Below are 21724 nucleotides of genomic sequence, written 5' to 3'. Positions count from 1 at the left end.
TCTTGCAGACTTCCAGAAACGATTCTAAATTATTTTTAAAAATTAAAATTAAAATTTGTTTTAGTTTTAAGATTAAAAATTATTTTAAAAAAGTCAACTAGCATGAAATCAGAACTTTCCATCACAGAATTACTTTCTCATGCAGTAATTCCATTTTTAATGCCTCCCCAGGACTTAATAGTCTCCACTGCGGCCTCCCAGGTTTTGGGAATCCCTGGCTGAGCTAGGTCAAGAGAATGGACATTGTCCTATGGCAATGAGGTCTCATTAAAGTGTTTAATGTCTTGGGAGGTGCCTTTGAAAATGCTTTGGCCAGAGAGAGGAGAAATTCGAGACAGGGAGGAAAAGACTGACAGGTTGGCCAGCTGGTGGAGGGAGGGGAAGATATGGATGGACAGCAAGATCCAGGCCCACTTAGAGGGTCGCTGGTGGAGAGGGTAAAGGGGCTCTCTACCTGCCAACCGCTCAGGTGCGCACTCCCATGGTGGGGGCGTGTGTAGGACACAGGCTTCCAACAAATTGAAAAATAGGTGGTGGGCCCTCTTGACCTCATTCTCGGTGGAAAAGGAAGTCACCGTGAACACAGTGGCACTGAGATCTCATAGGGGATGGATGGAGAACGAATGCTCAGCGGCAACCTACGCAGGAAGTTCTCCCCAAGTGAAGGAGTCTATACAAAAAGAGAAAATTGGGGTGGGGGGGACCTGAAAGATGCCCGCGGAGATATGGCGGAGAAAGCGAGGACAGAGCTCTTGCCCCTGCTCATGGGGCAGTCCTCTTGCACTTGAGCTATGGCTGTGCATGGACGCGCACCCTACCCACCTGCCTATGTGTGCGTTCAAACTCACTTGCCCATCATAGCTCCTCGTCTGAACCTCCAACACTGGGATCCCGGGCCCAGGCAGTGCCGCTCTAGCGCTTAACTCAGGAGCGGGAGAGAAAGCAAGGGACTCCAGGCCCGGTCCCCACCAAAGCGAGAGTGAGTGGTGGCTGGGCTCACGGAGTGGCAGCCGGCTGTGGGCCTGCCTCCCACGCCCGGCGGCCTGCGGTCCCCAGCAGATGTCAGTCTGGGAACAGGAAGCGAGCCTGTTTGGGGTTTCTAAAAATAAATAAATAAATAAATAATAACCACAACCACAAGAACGGTCTTTTATTCCAAAGTAAAAAAATGCTTTAATGACTAGAGCATTTAGCACATCGGGGGTTTTCATTGTTTTCAATTATGTGCAATTCTGAAAAGGAGAGCACAAATTCTGAGCCTGAATGGAGAATTGTGGGGCTGCGGATTTGTGCTGTTTAAAACATTTGCTTTACTACTTTAAGAAGAGAACTGTAAAATAGAAATAATGATATATTATTACAAGTAAATTACACTGTGGAGTAGCATTAATATTGCAGTTGAAACCTAGAATTTGAAATAAAGATGGAAATATTCATTTGTACATAGTTTTTGTTCTTAGAAAAATGATTTGGAATGAGGCAAGAAGCTTCCTCGTGGGAGTGCGCAGCGGGCGGGGGCCGAGGTGCGGGGACAGAAACCCTGCGCTCTCAGCCCTGGGTGGCACGGGCGGGGGTCCTCCAGACCATCCCTGAGAGGCTGGAGGCCAGGCCGCGGTGATGTCCTCTCTCCTTCCCTTCTTGCCTTCCGGCAATCTGGAAATGGGGAGAGAGGCAGGGATGATAGCAGGGCCAGAGCGGGAGTAGTACATCCTCTTAGGAAGTACACCTACATTTGATATAGGAAGCCCGTGTTTGGAGTTCTTTTCCTCTTTTTGGTGTTTTTTTTGTTTTGTTTTTTACAAAAGTAACACTTGTAGCAAAAAAGAAAGCCAACACATTATAGAAATGTGTGATTCAGAAAGCTGTAGTCTGGGGCGGAGGGGGGAGGGGCGGAGAGAGAAAGGTTGGATCATAGTACACCAACACAGATGGAAGTTACAGTGTTCCAAGGCTCAGAGGTCTGCGCGCGTGGCTCAGTGGTTAGAGCGCTAGCGTGGATAAGGCACTGGATTTGACCCCAGTATTGAAATGCTGACTGTGCTGATTTGATTGTATTGCCCACTGTAAACATGTGTTGGATTATCACACAGGACTCTAGAACTTTATACAATTAAAACAATAATTGATTTTAAACTACAACCACCTCTGCAGTCTGGGTGGTAGGTGGGGGCTTTAGAGGCTTAGGGACAGAGTGGATAAGACAGTGGCCGACAGGTAGCAATCAACTCCTCCCTTCTCAAAAGCAGCTATTGTCAGGCCTGCTTCCCTCCAGGCTTTCTCCTCCCCTTCTAAGAAGGCTGGGAGCATGTTAGTGCCCACAGTTTCCCTCTATTTATTTATCAATTAAAGTGTTTTTTCTTAGCTGGGCAATATGGCTCACACCTATAATCCCAGCTACTCAGGAGGCAGAGATCAAGAAGATAATGTTTGGAAGCCAGTCCCAGAGAAATAGTTCAAGAGACCCAATCAAAAAAAAAAAAAAAAAAAAAAACCCTTGATCTGGTGGCTCAAGGTGAAGGCCCTGAGTTCAAACTCCAGTAACACACACACACACAAGTGGTTTTTCTTATAACAAATGTAATATAGCTGAGATCCACTGACTATATTTTCTGAAGCAAACATCAGGTCCTGCCACATGGGTAGCAAATAATTTTTGGAAATGCATCTCTAAGAGACACCCCATCATCCTACCAAGTCCCACGCTGCTTGCCCGTTTCCTGACATGGCCCTGCCACTCTGACATGACCTCTTTCCCCCTCCATCTAAACACTGCTGGACAGCTGACTTACCCACTGCCTTTGCCCCCAAAGGGTCTTCACAGCAGGGCGCTCTCCTTTGTCACCTGTGCAGGCAACCAGGCTCACTGCAGATTCAGTCCACCTGCTCAGCCTCCATGACCCCATGTGGGGCAACTCTTCACCCCATGGGGCCCAGCACTTGCCTTTTAGCATTGGCCATGTTGGCTCCTCCCCATTTGATGGTAAGTTCCCTGAAGTAATTTGATTCACATTTGCATCCCTTGTCCATTGTGGGGAGTAACAATGGTTAATTCTTGAACAAACTGGCAGTGTGGGAAGTGGGGTAGGGAGAGGAAGATAAGAGAAGTACTATTCATCCAGCCTATTACAACAACCCTGCAGAGTAGGCATGTTCACCAACATTTTGGCGAGTAACTTGCCCAAAGTTGCACAGCCAGAAAGGGACAAAGCAAGAATTAGAACCCAGGTCTGTCTGACTCCCCAAACCACCTGCTATGGTTTGAATGTTTGTCCTCTCCAAAATTCCTGTTGAAATTTGGTTGCTGTTGTGGGTGGGGCTACTGTTGTTATAACCCCTTCTGCCTCTTGCCTTTCTTCCATAGCACAGCAAGATGCTGGTACCTTGATCCTGGGCTTTCCAGCCTCCAGAACAGTGGGACAATACTTTTCTGTTTATTGTACATTGCTCAGTGTCAAGTACTCTGTTATAGTGGCACAAATGAACGAATAAGACATTACCTTTTTACCTTACCTGGTAGAGTGAAAACTGGCTCAGAATACTCCCAACACAATACAGTGGGCTCCAGCAGGAGACCACTTGTGGATTCCCTGGAATCTTTAGGACAGCCCAGAAAATACCAAGGTTTTTTCCATGGAGACTGGGTTAAGTTCCTGACATTCACTCCACACTCTATCTCCATACCTTTTATTTGGAAAACTCTAAACTCAGAGAAAAGTTGAAAGAAGAGGACAACAAACATGAGTCTATCCTTCACATTTCCAAATATACACTCATACTTACATATGTATCTATATGTTAGGTTTAGTTTTATTTTCTCTGTTTGAAAATAGTTTGCAGGTACCCTAACACCTGACTCCTAGATGTTTTCAGTGTTTCTCTTAGTAGAAAGGAATTCTCCTCTACAACCAAAATCCCCTTATCACACCAAACAAGTTTAACATATTCTTAATAGTTTAATATGTGTAGCCTATATTTAATTTCCCTAATTGGTTCAAGAATGTTTTTTATAGCTCTTTCTGATTTTTTGATCCAGGAACCCATTATGGATCACGAATTTCATTGAGGAAACATGTCTCTTCTATACTCTAGAACAATTTGACATTTTTCATGATGTAAACATTTTTACATTCTGAGATAGCTTTTGTTTTTGTTTGTGCAGTACAGGGGTTTTAACTCAGGGCCTCATACTTGCAAGGCAGGTGCTCTACCACTTGAGCCACTCCACCAGCTTTTTTTTTTTTTTTTTTAGACAGAATCTCTATATGTAACCCAGGCTGGCCTCAAACTTGGGATCCTCTTTCCTCAGCCTCCTGAATAGTATTGGGATTATAGGTGTGTGCCACCACTCTTGGCCAGGCTAGTTTTCTTAGAGTGTCCTGCATTCTAGATTTGTCTGTATCTTCCCCTTTCCCCCATCCTGAATAAAACTACATAGGTGACATTGTGCATTTGGCAATGCCATTGTATCAGGACACACAAAATGTCATTTTTTTCCATTGTAAGTGATGTTATTATGTTTGATTGGTTGGCATGTAGGAATCCTGTTAAGATGACCCTCAGTGGTCCCCACTTCTTGGTCTTCTTCCCTTTGAGCATGGGCTTGACTTAGTGACTTGTTTCTAAAGAATAGAATAACTCAAAAGTTATGAAATGTCTCTTTGACATTAGGTTATAATCTATTTGGGGACTATTTGGGAAACTGTCATCCCTTGGTATGAGGGAAGACTGTTACCATGTTGTAAAGCAGCCTTAAGGAGGGGCCCACATGAGTGATCTTGGAAGTGAATCTTATGAGCCTGTCAACATGATAATAACTTATCTGTTACTGTTGTTAGCAGTGCTGGGGCTCAAACCAGGCCTCCGATAGGCTAGGCAAGCACTCTACACTGACCTATACTCCCAGTCCTATAGTAAATTATTTTTTATGTTCAGTTAGCCCAAATTGGTTAGTGGAAATTCCTTCAAGCTGATGTCTGCACTTCTGAAATAACCTCAGCTTTCTTTGAGCACTTCCTTACTTTCTGGCTCACTTTGTTTCTTCCCCTGGTACCTGGAACCAGCCAGTGCTCCTTTTAGTGGAGAATGACATTCAAAGATCAAAATCTGGTCACTAGGTTTGCTCCTTGCTACTGGGATATCATTGCTGAAAGACCCTTTGGTGGCTAGAACTAAGAGATGCATGCATTTATTATTTATTTTTTGGCAGTGCTGGGGCTTGAAATCAGGGCCTTGAGGTTGTTCTACTACCAGCCCTTAAAAAATGTTTTGTAAAACATTAAAAGAATGTTTTGTAAAAACATTATTTTTTTTAAAGACATCAATTCAAATTCAACTCCACAGGTTCTTCCTCAAGTTCCTGTTCCAAATTTGATTTCTTCCCCCTCCACAATGGTTCCCAACCATTATAGGATAAAGAGTGAGGCTCACACCTTTCCATTTGGTTACGCTCCATCTTATGCTTTGTATATGTGTGTGAATTACCATGTCTTTTGTGCAGTTTTCTGTCTAGCTATAGCCTTTTGTTCAATATTTAAATATTCCTTATATTCTAAATATTAGAGATCAAACTGTTCCTGTGATAAACATTGCAAGCATTTTCTCACAACATTCTAATTTTCTTACCATGCAGCAGACTTTTTAATGTTGTTGAATATATTTATATTTCCTTTTATTCCATCAAGATATTTTATTTCTCATTACAAAGCACTTATTTGGGAGTTGGGCTGGGTTTGGACTGGATTTCCATGCTGTTTGATATCTTAAGTATTTTCCCTCTCCCTTCTATTTATTTATTTATTTAGCCTCAAACTCTCTATATAGCCCAGGCTAGCCTTGAACTAGCAATCCTCCTGCCTTTGCCTCCTGAGTAGCAGGTATCACAGGCATGAACCTGGTGTACTTATTTTTGGGAGGCACAGCAATAAGACCTTTTCCCCCTCTACCGAGAAGGCAATGGGGAGTGGTCCAGCCAGTCTAATTGTTTTTTTTAAAATCTGTTTTCCTCTTTGGATGAAAGGAACCCAGGTAGGGAATATTAAGCCCTCACTAGGGAGGGCAGAAGCTACCCCAAGTCCCTTCTCTCAGGTGGAGGAACAGGTACCCAGAGCTGCCCTTGGTTTGCATCCAGAGTTTGAATTGAAAGACTTTCCCCACATCCAAGATAGAAATAAATCTATCTAGGTTACTTCTAACACTTGTGTGTTTTCATTTTCCACATTAGAATTTCTGATCCATTTGGAGTTTATCCTGGTGAATGGCAAGTATGGGCCCAGGAATGAACTTGTTCAAAGTACACTGTAAGCATCTATGACATTTCACAATGTAACTCCCTCATACCATTAATGATAATATTTAAAAAATAAATAAACAAACAAAACCAAAAAAGAAGTATGAGTCCAATTTTCCAGGCAAAGTGCTCAATGGAGTGGAGGTGGAGTGGGGGGGGGGGAAGGGTGAGAAAATGAGTGACAATCCTTATGGTCTGGGCCACTAGGTGGCGGTCCTTCAGGTTCATTTCCATGGAAATGTAGGAGGAACTGTAAGTCTTCAGAAGAAAAAGGAAATGACTATGGGTAGAATTGGCTCAGCGGAAGTCTTAGTAGAAACCCCGCCCCAAACACACACACACACACACACACACATACACACACACCACACACACACACACACACCACACACATACACACACACACCACACACCACACACACACACACACCACACACATACACACACACACACATACACACACACATACACACACACACACCACACATACACACCACACACACACACACACCACACACATACACACACACACCACACACCACACACACACACACACACACCACACACATACACACACACACATACACACACACCACACACACACACCACACACATACACACACACACCACACACACACACCACACACACCACACACACACACCACACACACGCACACACACCACACACACATACACACACACCACACACACACACACACACCACACACACGCACACACACCACACACACACCACACACACACACACACATACACACACCACACACACACATACACACACACCACACACACACACCACACACACGCACACACACCACACACACATACACACACCACACACACGCACACACACCACACACATATACACATACACACACACCACACACACACATACACACACACCACACACACCACACACACGCACACACACCACACACACATACACACACACCACACACACACATACACACACCACACACACGCACACACACCACACACACACCACACACACACACACATACACACACACACACACACCCCACACACATATACACATACACACACACCACACACACACACCCACCACACACGCACACACGCACACATACACACACCACACACACACATACACACACACCACACACACACACACACATACACACACCACACACACACATACACACACACCACACACACACACCACACACACACACACACACACATACACACACACCACACACACACACCACACACACCACACACACACACACACCACACACACACATACACACACCACACACACACATACACGCACACCACACACACACACCACACACACCACACACACGCACACACATACACACACACCACACACACACACACACACCACACACACGCACACACACCACACACATATACACATACACACACACCACACACACACACACACCACACACGCACACATGCACACACACACACACACACACACACACACACACACAACCTTGGCTTCTCCAGGCAGGCTCTGGGCTTCTTTCTCCAGGTTAGAAAATACTATTTCCCACTGTAGGCGAAGAGTGTGTGTTCAGAGACTACCTTTGCAGACAATGTCACCGGACTGCTGGGGAGTCGGAAGGGGAGAGGGGATAAGAATGGGAGACAGAAGTCGAAGTGAAATGCTCACTGCCTGGATGTGATTCTTGGGGAGCTCAGGGCTGCGAGTGACAAAATCTTCGTTCGTTTTCCAGTGCTGCTGCCAGCTGGCTTCTGTAGCCATGCTACTTAGCCTTCTGTTCTTCAGTTTCCTCATCCTTAACACGGACAGCAATGCCTGCCCTACCCATGTGCCAAGGATGTTGCTGGGATAAAGCAGCATGTGTGGCTTGCAAAGAGAACACTGTGCAAATATGTTTTTACCCTCATCACGCTGTTTTGTCACATATGGCTATGTCTCTCTGGAAGGTGGAGTAGCCATAAGAACTTGTACTCACAGGCTGTTTATAACATGATGCCCTCTCTATTGTCTCTTTTGCAGAAGGGACACAATCTTAATGAAAAATGGGCTGGCTTCAAAAGGTCTGCCAAGGTAGAGACCCTAGGGAAGGGGTGCTGATGACCTTTCCTGGGGTCACCAAGCCCCCTGAAGTTGTGTGAAGACACTATGTGTGTGTGTGTGCTTTTCAAATATAAGGTCGCTGTAAACTCCTTCATGACTCTAAAGTGGTTAAGAACCACAGCCCTGAAAGAAGGAGGCAGAACAGCCCTAGAGCTTCCTCCCCATTTGGCTTCTGGAAAGACTGAGCTCCAGGTGGAGTCTTATAGCTACTAGTGTCACTCCTGGCTGTAGCCGGTCTAGGGAGAAAGAGAAAAAGACACGGGCAGGACCTGGAGTGCCTAGCAACTGCAGAGGAAACTCTAAGGCAGGATGGTTCCACAGGCAGCTCCACAATAGGCCAGAGCACAGTCCAGTCTTGCAAAACACCATCATGCCACAGGAGCCTTCTTTCTGTTCCTCAAATGTGCTAAGATTGGTCCTACCCTAGGGTCTGTTGCAGAGAGTCTCTTACTTACTCAAATGTTCTTGCCCGGGTTCTTCTGTTGATTGACCTTTTCTTAGCATTCAAGTCTCAGCTGAAATTCACTTCCTTAGAGAAGTCTTCCCTGATCACACAATTCCTCAGCTCAAATGATCTTCCAAGAGCAAGCTGCACGATGGAAAACCATCTTTTTTATTCACTTGCACATGGCCTGCCCCCCTCCCAGTGGAATGTAAACACTCTGGGCAGTAGCCACCATTCCAAACTTGACAACAGCATCTGACGCAAATAAGTACTCAACACATAGGAACTGTGAAAGGAGCAATGGTTTTGTTTGACTCCTCTTTCCCTTAGTGCCAGTGTCTAAGTCATCGAGCTGTCAAGTGCAGTCTAGGAAAGCTGTTTCATACCTGTCCCTCTGTTCCTCCTACTCTCCACCCTCCTCAGACCCTCCTATACCTTCTCCCAGCTGCCAGACCTTCCTAAAATTCAGTTTGCTGCACTCCAGCTCTGCATCTACCCATACTTCTGCTTACCTCCCTCTCCTGGGATAGACAAGTCCCTCACACATCTTCTGCCATTCTTGGGGCTGAGTCAAAGTGTCTTCCCTGTAGTCATCCAAGGCTCTGCTTTTCCAGCCAGCGGACATTGCTCCTCTCAGTAGTGGAGCCCAAGTACCAAGGCAGAGGCCACTCCTTGGGAATCCTGAGAAGACATGAGCATCTAACCTGAGGTTCATGGGACTTTGGAAGGGAGCAAGGCAAGGTGTGATGAGCTGGACGACAGCCAGAGGGAGCTTTCTGGGAGTGGCTTGGGAGCAGACCATAAAGAGCCCTACATAGAGCAAAGCCCTAGAGCACCAGCCCTAGATAGCTCTTGGGGAGCCTTGGGCAAAGGATGTGGGGGGCTGGCCAGACCCAGATCAGTCAAACCCTTGGAAGAACTGAAATGATGCTGCTTACAGGTGGCAAAATAACTTTGCCCTGTCATGTGGCCATGCATAATGGCCCAAGGGTGAGCTGGTGGGCTGTGCTGTAACTTCAGAGTGGAGAAGGCAGCCCTGTGAGACAGATCTTGGCTTTGGCAAGAGCAAATAGTGCCCACGACTGATGATGTGGCCTTTCTCATTCCATCAAAAGCTCTTGCCAGGTGTCGCTGGGCAGGAGTTGACAAGCAACCACTTACGCCTCAGAAGAATCCACATTAGAACTAAAATGGGAGAACTGTAGGTCGTCCAGGTAACAGTGTTCTGAGAGCTTTCTTATGAGCGATACTATGTTTCCTGTCAGTAATTATCATTAAGAATATATATTTAGCTGGGCACTGGTGGCTCATGCCTATAATCCTAGCTATAATCCTGGGAAGCTGAGATCAGGAGGATTATCATTCAAGGCCAGCATGGACAAATTGCTCCCAAGACTCCATCTTCAAAATAACCAGAGCAAAAGGGACTGGAGATATGGCTCAAGCAGTAGAGCACTTGCCTTGCAAGTGTGAAACCCTGAGTTCAAACCCCAGTCCCACCAAAGCAAAACAAAAAAACCCTCAGTACCAAAATAACCAGAGCAAAATGGGCTGAAGGTGTGGCTCAAGTGGTAGAGCACCTGCTTTGCAAGCATGAAGCCCTGAGTTCAAACCCCAGTCTCACATACACACAAAAAAAGTATTTATTTTTAACACCAAGTATCTAAAGTCATCTACCCTCCAGAGATCATTTCATCTTGGACTGTGTGCTATCTCAGCAGAAAAATGCTTTCTTCAACTGTGTCACTTCTATTTTTAGAAAGGTTCAGTGACCTATTTCTGTAATTCTTATAGACACCGAAAGAACATCAGGTCTATTTAGGCTCAGCTCTGTCACTGAAAAATTACCCCCACCAGGTATTGCCTAAAGAGGCACCATCTTGCTTTGCAGTGCAGAAGTGTAGCTGAAAGGAGTCTTGTCAGAGTAAGGCAGTGAGAGCACACACACACACTGCACACGCTTCTGCATTTGTGAGTGACATTATGGTGACTACACTCCAACTTCAGCCAAACTTGACCTTAAGAGACTGCTTAAGAGTCAACCATTTCCTAGACAAAGAAGTTGAAAAGACGATTGACAAAGAGGAACTCCGACTCATCCACTAAAATGAGGAAAAACTGGGCTTCCCTAGAAATGCAGGAAATGAAAACGATAACAAAGCCTCATTACAAACTCACTTGTGGTGAGAGAAGGCAGAACAGCAGATTCTCGGTGGGCCGCAGGGTTTTGGTAATATTGTCTCTTGATCTGCTAACTGCTTACGCAGACATGTTCACTTTGTGAAAGTTCATTACTTCTGGGGAAGTGCATTTTCCAAATGTATGACGAGCTTTACTACAGTATTTATAGGAAAAAGCTCCCTTTCTACCTATATATGGGTATGAAATTGTGGGCATGATTACAGTGATGTTTAAAAAATAAAACAGACTTAGGGCATGGCTCAAGTGGTAGAGTGCCTGCCTAGTAAGCACAAGGCTCTGAGTTTAAATCTTAGTACCAAAACAAAATAAAAACAAGTCTTGCTTGGCGGTGCATGCCTGTAATCCTAGTTACTTGGGAGACAAATCATATTCTGAGGCCCTATCTGAAAAACAAACTGAAAGCAAAAGGAGAAGAGTTGGGGCCATGGCTCAAGTGGTAAGGCACCTGCCTAGGAAGTGGGAGGTTCCGAGTTCAAATACCAGTACTGAAAAAAAAAACGTTCATCTTCTATCCCCCACAGCACCCCATTTCCCTGTCCTTGTCCTTACCAGGGCCATTGGTCCCGAGCTACTCTGGCCCGTGTAGGACTTGGTAGGAAGGCAGCCAGAACAGTGGTGTCTGGCTTGGGAAGAGGGATTTTGGCAGAATTTTAGCCTTCATACTACTCTAGTCCATGCCCTGGGGCACTCCCTCTACCCTTGGCAGGGCCTTGCCAACTCACCTCCAGTTTGCAAGTGGATCTTCAATGACACCTTGGTGACCCCTGACACCATGCCTCTGTCTTCCTCATCCCAGCATGCTGAAGGCATCCGAAGCTCAGCCCTCCCAGCTCTCCTCCTCATTTGGTTACTTCTCCTCCATGGACATTCCCAAAATGGTGGACATTCCTTCAGGACCTATTTCTTCTTTTTATAATCTCAAGGCTTCAATTATCTCCTGGTCCTTCCCACCTCTCAAATTGAGTGGTTCAGAGTAGGGCAGGGTGCAATGACCTACATCTGAGTGTGACTTTGGATGGTTCCCTGCAGCTCAATTCATCTGTCACTTGGAGGCAACTGTCTTGGAACACTATGAACTTGTCCTTGTTAATGTAAGGATTACAGATCAGCCCAGACTTCTCCTCACCCCCAGACCCACTCATCCAAAATCCCCCCACCGGGGGGTCCTTTTGGTACCTGGAAGTTAATGCATTCAGACCAAATTTATCTTCCTTTGGCTTATTTCTCCTTCATTATGTCTTTGGGGAATGGCCTCATTGGCCACCCAGACTCTCAAAATCCTCTCTCTACACAACACCTGAACTTTCACTAAATCCTATCACTTATCCCCTAAATATCACTTTCACAGAACCTGTTCTGTCCACCCTGGATGATCCAATGGCCCAGTTACCCAGTAAGTTCTCTAAGTTCATCACCAGGACTACAAATATTTGAAGTGGGCTTGGGGGACAATTTGCTCCAAAATGCAGGTGCAAAATTGAAATTAGTAAACATTTATTTCAATGGCAACAAAATGAAAATTATGTCAACATTCTTAATTGTTAACTTTTAAATCCATAAAAAATTTCATTATACTTGAGCTCAGCTGGAGGTTAGCTTTTTCTCATATACAAGAGTTTCTGACTACTCATGGCCTTGAGAGAAATCACAGCTAATACATATAAATTATTATTATTTTATTATTAGTAGTATTATTATTACTTCAGTGGGACTGGGGTTTGAACTCAGGGCTTCATGCTTGCAAAGAAGGTACTCCACTGCTTCAGCCAAACCTCCAGTCCATTTTGCTCTGGTTATTTTAGAGATGGGCTCACCTTAAACCTCCATCCTCCCAATCTCAGCCTCCCAAGTAGCGAGGATTACAGGAGTCAGCCACCAGTGCCTGGCTCCATCTTTAAAAAAGCAAAGTTTCATGAAATCTCCCAGAAGCACCATAAAGCAGCAAAATAATGATGTAAGACGGGGAGTAGGTATGCATTAATGCCTGGGGCTGGGAGTTCTGCAAGTCATCCTAATTTCTTTCCTGAGGAGATAAGCAGCCATTTGTGTCCTCCCATCCCACACTTAGGTTGCTCCACAATCAACACTTCTGCAGGTCCATTCCTCCTGACCCTCCAGGCCAGGCAGGCCCCTGTCCTACTGGCTAGCTTAAGTCTGGTTCTTCCTTTTGTCAAACCACCTTCTCTTAGAATTGTAATTTTATATTTGCCTGTTCATTGCTCTGGGAGACCACCCAGGGACCACCTCCTAGGGAACTTTGTCAACACTGCAGACATTCTGGAAAGTTGGTGATTAAAAGAATGAATAACCGGCTAGGAGAGACAAGTGGGAAGGCCCTCTGTAATCTTTGGGTTTCCAATCCATGGATTCGATTTAACTCAGATTGAAAATATTCAGGGAAAAATTCCAGAAAGTTCCTAAAAGTATAATTTGGATTTTTGGGCTGTGGATTACTATGCTCAATCCCTGTGAGTACAGTAGTATGCAGGCACACCCTGCCCCACCCCGCCCTGACTTGGCCATTTCAGAACCTTAGACCCTCCCCAGCACTCCTTGTTTGAGCATCTCTCCCCCTCTTGTTAGTGTTCTGTGTAGTTAGGCCTGTGATGGTTGCATCTGTGCTGGACGTGCACAGACTTTCTCCTTGTTGTTCCCCCAACACTGTAGTATAACAACTGTTCACACAGCGTTTACACTGCAGTAGGCATTGTAAGTAATCGAGAGATAAAGTATGTGAGAGGACGTGTGCAGATTGCGTGCAAATACCGCACCCTTTTACATGAGGTCTTGAGCAACCAGCGGATTTTGGTATCCATGCGTTTTGGCATCCTAGGGGAATCCTAAACCAATTTCCATGGACCCTGAGGGGGTGGCTGGGATAGAGAAGCTGGGGTGGGGGCCACTAATGTAGATGGGGGTGACTAGAAAAAGGAAGTGTGGGCATAGGGAGAAGCCAGAGCTCCAGAGAAGTGAACCACTGTGGGTGGGCAGAAGCATGGTAGGGAGCAGGTGCCGCCCTAGTGGAAAGAGGTAGAAAGCTGGAGCAGGGGGCATGAGAGCCCCGATGCAGAGGCACCCAGGAGTGCTCACAGACGCTGATGTTATGTCAGCTCCCGCACCCAGGGCTCTGCGTGGATGATCTCACGCGCACTGCAGAGCAATGTTACCACAACCCCCAGTTTACAGATGACTGGACTGAGGCACAGACTGGCTGAGTAACTCAGTCCAGTCATCTGTAAACCTACTTGTCAGACAAGTAGGTCGATGACTTCCAAGTGAGAGTGAGACTGGAAATGTCTGGGGAGATGCGGAAGTGAGGAGTCAGCAAAGGTGAGGCGGGAGACAGCCATGGAGCTGTTCCACTGAGTACCGGGGGGCCTTTGCTCCTTTGCTACGTCCGAGGCGTTTTTTTGGTATTTTTTTCCCCCCACATCGGGAAGCAGTTGTCGGTAAAGACTTGTGTAATTTTCATGTCCTAAAGAAATTGCCTTTGAAGGTAGCAATAAAAATCTAGACACACGGCTGTTCCGGTTTCCTTTCTAACTCCTCTTCATTCCTGACCCAACAACAGCAGAGCCTTTCCCTTTCCCTTTCAACACCAAGGATTTCCTTATGGCTTCTCATCCACACTCTTTTTCCAGAGGCCTGCTGCCCACAGAGTCGGCTGGAAAAGCAAAGAGAAGCGCCATTCCTCCCCAGGGCTGAGGGCTGGGAACTGGGGCGGAGACTCCTTCTGTTAAAACTCTCCATCCCAATGTGTCTGCTTGGCTGACTTCCTCCCCTCCCTGGAGTCTTTGCCACCTCAGTGAGAGCTACCCTACCTGCTATGGGAACTGGCCTTTGCTCCAGGTCTCCCCCTCCCAGCTCTGTTCTCTTCTGTTTTCATAGCAATGTCAGTTACTCGGCCTTTCCATTCCTGCATCCCATTTATGGTTTGTGGTTGGGATCCTCCCAGTATAGCCAAGCTCCTTGAAGGCAGGCTGGCTATTTGGATCTGCACCCATCCCAGGTACTGAATAGGCTCTCAGTTCAGAGAACTGCATTAAATTAAAGGACTTGGAGTCTGATATTACAGTGGGCCACAGCTCCTTCATGCAACAGGATTCTTAGGAGATGGGTTGCCCCTCCATGGAAGAGAGAATAGGGGATGACTCTCCAGGAAGGGAGCCACCTGAGCAGGAACAAGTCAGTCATGTGGGAAGCAGTGAAAGATAGGTTGGGCAGTGCCCACATCCAATGGCAGGATGGAATATGGATTTTCCAGGTCACCCTGGGGCTGTTTGCACCCCAGTCTCTCTGCTCTTGCTGCTCCAAGTTAATGAGAATCTGAGGCTGAAGGTGTGTCACACATCTTAGATTTGGAGGGAGGGGGCTTTGGCTCTGCCCCTTCTCCCTTCTCTTGGTGAAAGGGGAGACGTTACCCACATGGCCTCCAGACAGAGATGGCATCCAGCACGTGGAACGCGTCTCCATCTGAAAACCTGTGTCGGGACAACACTGATTTCCAAAGGAGTAAATGGTACCGAGACCTTCGCCTGGTACATCAAGAACATGGGCAGATTGAGAACCAAAGCCTGGTGTTACAACAGCAAGCCAGACTCCAAGATGAGTACCCAGCCCGTTAGCGCAGGCACCTGGAAGCTGACTTTCCAGTCAACACACACACACACACACACATACAGATCTACACGCCCTCACATACACACATTCATTGAGCCCTTGAAAGATCAAGGCCAACTGTAAAGCATCCATACTTTATGACTCCTAATTTATATTGGGAACTAGATATAAAGCTTCCCCTGGCCCCCAATCTTCCCTTGTAATGATAAAGAGTATGTCACATCACACTAAATGTGACACTTAATCAAAACCCATCTTCTTTAACAAACCCTTAACCTCTAGCACATGAGAGTCACCAAGGCCAAGGGACGAGATGGGGAGCTGACTCAGGTGGCACGAGCTTTGATTAAGATGATAGAGATTTCCTTTTATTTCACTTTCATCAGAGTTGTAAAATTCCGAATCCGTCCCCTTTTTGATTTGACAACAGCATATTTCAATGGAAGTTGACACTAAAAAGACTGGGACTTGTTCTCTCTTCAACTAGAGTAGGTCCTAATTCCTCTGAATTCTCCTCAGTAATGATCGTCAGGGCTTCTGATCTCACCTCTTATAAGCAAGTTTGCAGGAATGTGGTTAAACTGAAGCATAGCCTGGAGGGCATCGGGTCCTTTCTTACCTGGTATCTAAGTAGCCCTAACCTGTGGGCCCTGAAAAAGACCTCCCCATCTCTGCCTCCTTGCCTGGGTCTTTTTTTTTTTTCCCTGAAATTTAAATCCTCAAACGAATTCCTTTGCCAGATTTCGGGCAGGAAATCTACTTCTTTGCCACACAGTACTTCCAGCCTTCTGGGGGCTCCAGCATGGCCCATTTCTATTGCCTGGGCCATGGGTCTTCTCATGACCAATTTAGGATTTTTTTCTCAAATCATTTAATCATTAGCTAAATTAGGTAATTTACTTTAGGTTTATTGAATTCCAATTATGGATGAGGTATGTATCCTACGAGAGAAGATTTATTTCTGCTTTCAAAAACTTCCAGTCTTGAAGCAAAACTCAGCAATGCAACGATGCACGGTAGAATGGAACAAGTGGCTACCAGAAGTTCAAAGTAGGTCAACACAAGCACTGGGTGGGTTTGGGCACCTGCCATGTGCCAGTCCAGGTGTAAGCACTGAGGTACAGCAATGTACAAAATGAACAACACTTCTACCTGCAAGATGCTGACATTCTAGTTACAGCTGGGCAACTTTTTCAACTTCGGTAAATTTGGTTTTTTTATTCCCCCTCCTCCCAGACAGGGTCTCTCTGTGTAGCCAGGCTGGCCTCAAATTCGTGATCCTCCTGCTTCCACCTCCCAAGTGCTGGGATTACAGGAATGTACCACCATGTTTGGCTGACAATTTGGCTTTTGAACAACTCATACTTTCATACTTTATGCACTAACCTTCTTCAGTCTCCTTCTGTGAATGAATCTGGACTGTCTTGTTCCCACTGACAGTTAAACATCTGAGTTACTGCTGATGTCACTCCCATGGGTCTCCTGCTTGGTTTGTGCTGTGTCAGCTGCCTTCTCTGTTTGGTTGTGTCAGTTTCCTCATTAGTCACTAAAAATGAACAGAAATTAAAAACATGAAGTTGTGGATGCTATTGGTATGACTTATAGTTCCAAAAAGGGAGCGGTGATACATACTATAATCCCAGCACTTGGGAGGCTGAAGCAGGAGGACCACAAGTTTGAGGTCAGCCTGGGCTACATAGTGAGTTCCTGTCTCCTCCCCTCCCCACCAAAAAAAGGCCGGTAGGTCTATTAGCTTCTTTTGATTGAGACAGAGACAAAAAACCATGAGGAAGGAAAATAGCAAGGAAACTCATCCACCGTCCTCCAGACCAGCCAAATAATGGAGTCGCAGACCAACTGAGAATGAAAGGTGGGACTTGGTGCCAAAGCCAGAGAGGGAAGAAGTGCATGCCAGGTCTAGCTTTATCTGTTCATTCAGCAAGAGGCCTTTCCCAAGGCCCCAGATGGACAATCTTTCTCTGCCCACATCTGCACCAGCATCTGGCAGGAGGATAGGTATGGGATTGCTCTTAAGTGGTGGTCTGTCAAGGTGGCAGTCACCACACCAATGGGACAGTACAGAGATTTGAGGGTGTGGACAATTGAAGCTGTAATGACAGGACCTTTACTCAGTTGTCACTCAGTGGCATATGTTTCATGTTCCTACTTTCCCTCGCATGGCCTCCCCAGTTGCTGAGGTAGCAGGCAGTCTGCACAGGAGGAAGCCACAGCCCCAGGAGCCAGGGAGCTGGGGGCAGAGGCTGCATTTGTCCCTGTAGAGAAGTTACCTTCTGACTTCTTACTAGGCAGCGGGCAGAGGGTCTCCTGCCACCCCTGGTCAAAGCTGTGGGAATCATCCCCTCACTTCCTTGCTGTATCTCTGGGAGGCCCAAGAACCTAAGTACAGAATCCAGTCACCACGGAGGCATGGAGACAGGTGTGCATTTGGTTATCCTCTATGAGTTTTTGTGCTAGGACTCTCTATATTTTAAACTCTTTATTACAAAAATGTTTCGTCATAGTAAAAGAGGCGAGAATAAGGTAAAGACTCCCACATACCGATCTTCTACTCTAACCATCAACACCTTGGCACATTTGCTTTGTCTTTTTGTTGTTGTTTTCTGAAATATTTTAAAAGAAATCCAGACATTATTCCCCACCTCTAAATACTTCATTATACACCTTTTTAAAAATGAGGCTATTTTCTTGTATAACCACACATAATAAAATTAACAATGATTCTTTAATAATTTCTAATTATCACAAAATATCTTCTTACAGATAGTTTGTTTAAATGAGGATCCAAACAAGATCTATGACTTGCAGCATCTGGTAGTTTCATCCTCACTTTTTTTTTTCTTGGTGCCACTGGGGTTTGAACTAAGTACCTCATATTTGCTAGGCAGATTCTATACCATGTGAGCCACTCCACCAGCCCTTTATTTGTGATGGGTTTTTATGAAATAGGGTCTCTCAAACTATTTGCCCAATTCTGCCACCTGATTACAGGTGGTGAGCTACTGGCCGTGCTTCACTTTCTTTAATCTGGAAGATAATTTTGAAGTAGTAAATAACAAACTGAGCTCATCCACCCCTTCCCTCTGTCCCAGGCTTCAGTGAATTTCCCTAAGTTACTCCAACGTCCCTCTGTAGCAATCTAGGCAGCCAGATCAGGTGACTAGGACTAATGGAATGAGCTGTGGTGTGGAACCAGAAACGCGTGGATTTTCAAAATTCCAGCCAAGAAACCATGAAATATGGGAAAATGTATGATGTAGTTTCTGTCTCCTGCCCCCGAACAACATAAAGCTTCCAGAAGGCCAAAAGAGGAAGACAGAAGAGGGACCACAGGATAGACAGAGTGAGGGAAGGCACTCCATACTCCTTGGGCCCAGACCAACAGGCCAGGAAGCACACTACGGTTTGTGCTAAGAAGCTGTGCCTAGGAAGGCAGTGGCCTTCCTTAGGGTCTTCTGCAGAGCCTGGACCCATGACAATCTCCTTTTGTTTGTCCAGTGGCAAGGAGGCCATCCCTGCCTGGAGAACTTTGCCACCAAAGCCCATGACACTAAGAAGTCCCCTTCATGGGAGTAAGCTGGCCTTGGTTACCTAAGGGGACGAGGTGCTTAGAAGGCAGTCTCTACCCACCTGAAGCTGGCCAGCACTGTATTGCAGCATCATACATCATCCATGCAGCTGGGCTGGGTGCTCGCGGCCATGCTGTCAAGCTCCCTGTGAGATTCAGTCATGTGCTCATCTGATTCCCCCATGCTGAAGTCTTTGATCAGAAGAACAGCATTTCCTCCATGGGTGATGGAGCGCCCGGAACCTGAACGTGGTTCCCTATACTGTGTTCCAGCTCGCACTGTGCCTATGGACTTCTTGGGCTAGCCATGTTGGTGAGTCCCTAGAACACAGACCCTGGAGGCGGCATGGAGACAGTGAGCCAGCATGAGGAAGACAGCTGTGTTCTTGGCCTCAGCCCTTCCAGAGTCTGGCCAGCATTTCTGCTGCTAGATGCATGAAAACGTGTTCCTTAGGTGCACATTTGGGGGACATTCTTTCCCCTGGATGACCCATTTAGTGCTCTTTGGGCGGTCATGGCAGCAGCACTGGAAGGCACTGCTCTCAGGGAGACGTCCCTGGGGACCTGGAGGTTCTGACTGTACCGCAGTGGTGGGAACTCTGGGAAGAGGCTGCTCGGCTGTCCTCCACACGGAGCCGGCGGATCTTGGCAGCTGGAGATCTGGCCTGCATCTGATCAGTTTTATCTGCAAAGTATTCAGAAAATTTCTCCCCGCAACGAGCATGCTGACCCTCTAAGGAGGGAATGCAATGTGGGTCGCCTGTTTAAAGATACTGGGTTTTGATGAGACTGGTGCAGAGACCCCAGATAAGCCTCAGAACGTGAGCCAAGCGGGTGGGGAGGGCTCCTCTGGTGAGGCTCCGCATCTTCCTTCTTCCTTGGCCTTCCATGTTCCGTGTTTACCAATTGTGAAAGCAGATCCAGCTGTTGGGAGGAATTGCTTCCAGATGACATTATGGGAAAAGAAAACACGCATTATAAAAAAGCTACAGAATAAAAAACAGAACATGCATGCTCTGTGGGCCAGGATTTCATATGGACTGTTTCCTGACATTGTGCAATAAGTCAGCTCCAGGGCTAAGTAAAAAGAACAGTGCAAATGTTCCCCTGCCACAGTCAGGAGGCCAGAGCTGGGATGGGGCTTGGCTGAACTTGGGGGAAAAAAAATCACTTGACCTCCCTTGGTTTACCATATTTTTCTCTTTCTTGAAAACAGCTTCCCACCTTCACCCCTAAGAAGGTTCTCTGTGTGCTGAGCTACGTGGGTGAGAGGAACCATTGAAAAGCAAGGGCGTTTTACTTTTGAAAATCTGATGTGTCTCTCAGCCCCCTGGTATAGAATTTGCTGTGTTGGCTTTCTCAGGGATTCTAGAAGCTCCCTAACAAGCTGGAAGTAAAGTGTCCCTTTACTAACTTAGTTTTACAGATCACCGGATAAATGTCCTTAGAGTGCTTTGGAAGAGGATTAGGACATCTGTGTCTCTTCCAAGTTGACTTTCCAGGCAGGGTCAGTCAGCAGCTGGAGGCTCCCTTGGCCAGTGGCCACAGCTCTTATAAGCTGCAAGTCCTTGAGGGCCTGGGGAGCGCTCTGTTCCATTGCATTAAAATGGAAATGCTTAAATGCAGGACATACATTCCAAGTTTGCCTGCCCAGGGAGAGGAAGCAGAAAGCCCAGCAGCCCCATTCCCTAGGACAAAGGGAGCCACCAGAGCCACTGGGGTTCCTGTTGCTGCTTCAGCCTTGAGCAACTCTCTTAAACCCCCAGGCCGAGTGGACTTTCATTTTGATGGAATCACCTTAAACACAGGGTCATCTCCCTAGATGGGCACTGTAGCCACTAGCCACAGTAGCTATTTAAATTTAAAATTAAGTTTTTCCAGTCTCACTAGTCACATTTAAAGTGCCACATGCAGCTAGTGACAACTGCAGTAGACAGTACAGACACAATGAACACGCACTCATTTGTTTAACAAATACTGCATGACACCACAGTGAACAAAGCCCTATGGAGTCTATGTTCTAAACAGGAAGAGAAACAATAGACAATGGATCTAAGGAGTAAATTACTTTTTTCTATCAGTTGCTGTCCCAGCTGGAGACTGATGACACACTCAATTAAGTAATGGAGAAGAGACTAATGCCAGGAGGATTGACCAAGATGTGGGCAGAGTTTGGGGGAAAGCCATAGGAATAATGGCAGTGTCCAGAAGTTCTCCACTGTAGGAAGCCATTCCTGTTAGGGGACCTGCAAGGGTAGAAGCAGGGGCAGCTTCCAGAAGCCAGTGAGAAGAGATGTAGGGACAGGCTGCCTGGCAGGATCTACAGCTTCCTACATACATGGCCAGTGAGAGGAACACTGGTGGACAAGGGCCTAAGGACCCTGAGGCGACTCTACTCCCTCCTCAGAGCTCCACCCCCCTCCTCCCACTGGCCTGGCCCCAGGGGATCCA

The sequence above is a fragment of the Castor canadensis genome, chromosome 4 (genome assembly GCF_047511655.1).
Source record: "Castor canadensis chromosome 4, mCasCan1.hap1v2, whole genome shotgun sequence".
In the NCBI taxonomy this organism is placed as follows: Eukaryota; Metazoa; Chordata; class Mammalia; order Rodentia; family Castoridae; genus Castor; species Castor canadensis.
This window is presented reverse-complemented; position numbering follows the sequence as displayed.